Raw genomic sequence first — 3819 nt, 5'->3', positions numbered from 1 at the left:
TTTAATTGTACCTACTATTATCTTTTACCTCCACAGTGTTGTTCACTGTCACATAAACAATTTAATTTACACTGTTATTCTGAAGATATTAAGCATATTTTTTAGTTTGTTTTTGGAGAAAATAAAGAATTAGGCCAGTTTTGTGATAAATAAAACAAAACCACAATTTACTTGATGACAAAGCCCATTTTAGTTTATTTCTATTCTTTCTGACCATCCTCACTCTTTGCCTCCCACACCTCCTTCAAATTTCTTTTAAGTCCCAAAGAATCCCAGGAAGAGTAAATAAAATATAAAGTAGCAGGGATGTGTTGAATCCACTTCCCAGAATTGGTATGGAGGACATACATATTGGGTCAGTTGGGATTTTAGACCATCTAGAAATAAGTCATCCAATATATTTAAGAATAATTCTACTTAATTGTGTGAATTCCATCCTTTAGGAGGTCCTTATTTGATCATCCAACCCTATTTATGAGAAAAGGAATTTTGTTTTCTAATAATAAAGGAAATGGTACCGATATGGATCCTCCAACTTCATAAGCCACACAGAGAATAGGTCATTGAAACTATGGCTGTTGGAAAGTAGCACAAAGTGGTAATGTAAATGTCACTGTTAGGAAGAGGTTAGATAATCTTTCAATTTCAATGGTTGGGAAAGATAGTTTTATCATTTTAGCCATTTACTCAAGTATCACGTAAAATTAAAACTTATCTGCTGTAGTAAAGTGTTGATTTATTAATAATCTGGGCTTAATTTTTTAATTAAGGCTTTACTTTGTGAGAGCAGGTTAAGGTTCACAGCAAAACTGAGAGAAAGTGACAGAGTTTCCATATATCCTGGCTTAATTTTAGGTCATTTATTTTTTTTCAAATTTTTTAATGTTTTTATTTATTTTTGAGAGACAGAGAGAGAGAGAGAGAGAGCGAGCATGAGCAGGGGAGTGTCAGAGAGACAGAGGGAGACACAGAATATGAAACAGGCTCCAGGCTCTGAGATGTCAGTACGTACATAACCTGATGAGGGGCTCGAATTGGTGAATCATGAGATCATGACCTGAGCCGAAGTCGGCCACTCAACCACTGAGCCACCCAGGCACCCCAAATTTAGGTCATTTAACTAGCATACACAAAAGTCTTAGTTTGTACAGTAGACATAGGTTGGTTTATAGTTGGTAGAAATGATTTTCTAAGACTCATGATAACTGCTGAATTAATAATGTGTCTTTATTACTTACTCTTTACAGAATTGAGTAAATGAAATGCATTTACATTGAACTGAGTGAATATTTGGTTACCTAATATGACTTGTATTTAGATGAAGTCTTAAACCTTTCTCACGGCATTATTTGGAATAATTTGGCTAAGCATCAGGTGACATGATGATATATTAAGGCATTTTAATATAACTTGAATGTAGATGTCATTATGGTATTTTTGTGTTATATTTTTATAATTTTTTAATTGCAAATTTTCACTAAAAATGGGTTGAAATTGAAGAAAGGGTGAAGGTAAAAGGGATGATCTAAACCATGTATGTATGCATTTTTTTAATCACATCAATGACCTTTATTTTTATGACATTTATTAAAGATCCTTGTTTCAAATTAAGTTGCACAGCTTTCAGTAGCAAAGTTGACTGGTATTCAAACCTTTCTGCTGTACGTAATTGTTTAGAGTTAACAATGATTTAAAAGCAATTAAAATGATGTTTACAGTACTGCTTGTCTGTTAATTTCTAGGTGGTAGCAAAATCACTTTTATCTCACTAAGAGAACCAAGTGACTCAGCCCCCTATGTTTTCTTGAATTCCTCATTGGCGATCTGTTGGGAGAAACTTTTCTACCCCTAGGCTCAGGTCCTCAAGCTGGCATTTTTGGCCTCACCTGTAAGCTTGACAGAAATGTAAATAGAATCTTACTGGATCTACTGAATCAGACTCTCCGGGAGTAGGGCCCAAGAAAGTTTTAACAGGCGTCTCCAGGTAATTTTTATGCATTGAAGAACCACTGCCCTAGGATAAGGAGATATAAAAAAGACAGACACGAAGTTGGCCAAGGGTATCTAGATGGGGCTGGACCAGTGAAGAGTATGTAGTTACCTTCTACTATGTTCAGTCAGTGTGAACAGCCATTTGCTCCCTGTTGTATAGTGTTCTTACAGAGTTCTCTAGCACCATGATGGTGGTTTAAAAAGAGACATGAAGTGTGTTATGTGCATATGAGTGACATCAGGAATGGGAACAAGTAGAAGCGGGAAGAGACAAAAAAATTTCTTATAAATGTGTTGGGGGAAAATCTAGTATGAGCTGGTCATTTAATTCTTGGATAATTTCTAAATGTTACAGTTTAATAGCATTAACTTGAAAATGTGGTATAATGATCAATTAAAAACTGTACTGTGAAATCATATTAATATGGCGAGACAAAAATAAGATTTTATGCTGCTTGTTTTTGAGAGTATTTGATAAAATAGCAAGCATTTTGATTAATATATATACCGTTTTTTCAATATGTCCAAATGATATGGAATATTTAGTTTCTTTGTGCAGAAACTAATAACAGTCATTGTGTCACAAGGAAACACTTATTCTGTTCATGTATTACACAAGTCAAAGCAGACAATAAAAATATAGGGAGCAAAAATAGAAACCGCACCACCTTTTTAAGCACTCCCATAGCAGGCTTAGCAAATTGTAAATCACTGCTACTTAATCCAAAACTATTCTTTTCGGAAGTATTCATAATCTGAAATCAAGATTTCCTTGTGCTCTTACACTTGATACAGCCTCGTATCACTCACTACTTTTTGTGTTTCAGTTCTTTGCATTTAACATCTAAAACAGTTTTCTTAGAACTAAAGATCACATTTGTGGTCTTTTGTGGATACCTTTAAAAGAACTATTGAATTTGTCCTGTTTCTGATTTAAGGTACAAAGTGCCTGCACACTACTTTCCAGATGCAGTGTAAACTAAATTCCTAGTTGTCAGATTCCATGTCTCTAAAATGTGGTGGACAGGGACGGAATCAGAGAATCTGCTTATATAAACAATATGTTTAGGTTTTGGTTTTTAACCGAAAGCATAACGTTGCCGAGAAGTAAATTTCATAGAACTTCGGTAGACACAAACACGCATGGAGATGGCAAATAGAGAAAAGGTTAAACCGTATTTCCTTTTCTTGTAAATATTTAAAAGCAGTGCATTTTATATGTTCACAATAGTTGCCCTATATCCACAATAAAAACATGTCAGTATTTTATGTGAATTCCTTAGAGTTAAATATACAGGCCATGTTCCTGGCCCGAGGGGCCAGGAATTCCAAACACTAAGGATGCTGCTAGTCATTTTACCTTCAGCGTGGGGTTTAAGAGATGTTGGAAGTCCCCCAGAGCCGCTAAGAAAAGTTAAGGAAATCTCCTTAACAAGATGATTCCACGAAAGGAAACACATGCACCTACATATACACATGCACACACATACCACCATGCATTAAAAAAAAAAAAAATTTTTTTTTTCAGTTCCTGGATGCATACTGTTAGGTTTTTGAAAAAGAATTGACACATGCACCTACATATACACATGCACACACATACCACCATGCATTAAAAAAAAAAAAAAAATTTTTTTTTCAGTTCCTGGATGCATACTGTTAGGTTTTTGAAAAAGAATTGAAATAAAACTACCTTTTCTGTATGCAGGAGTTTACCACTGTTCTTTCAAGTTAAAATGTAAAGAGACTCAAAAACAAAGCACTCATCATGAGGAGGTTACTATCATGACAGTCTGAGGCACTTTGAATCGTAGGTGTTGCTCACAT

This window comes from Panthera onca, chromosome C1, assembly GCF_046562875.1.
Source record: "Panthera onca isolate mPanOnc1 chromosome C1, mPanOnc1 haplotype 2, whole genome shotgun sequence".
NCBI classification, from domain to species: Eukaryota; Metazoa; Chordata; class Mammalia; order Carnivora; family Felidae; genus Panthera; species Panthera onca.
Note: the sequence above shows the minus strand (reverse complement) of the source record.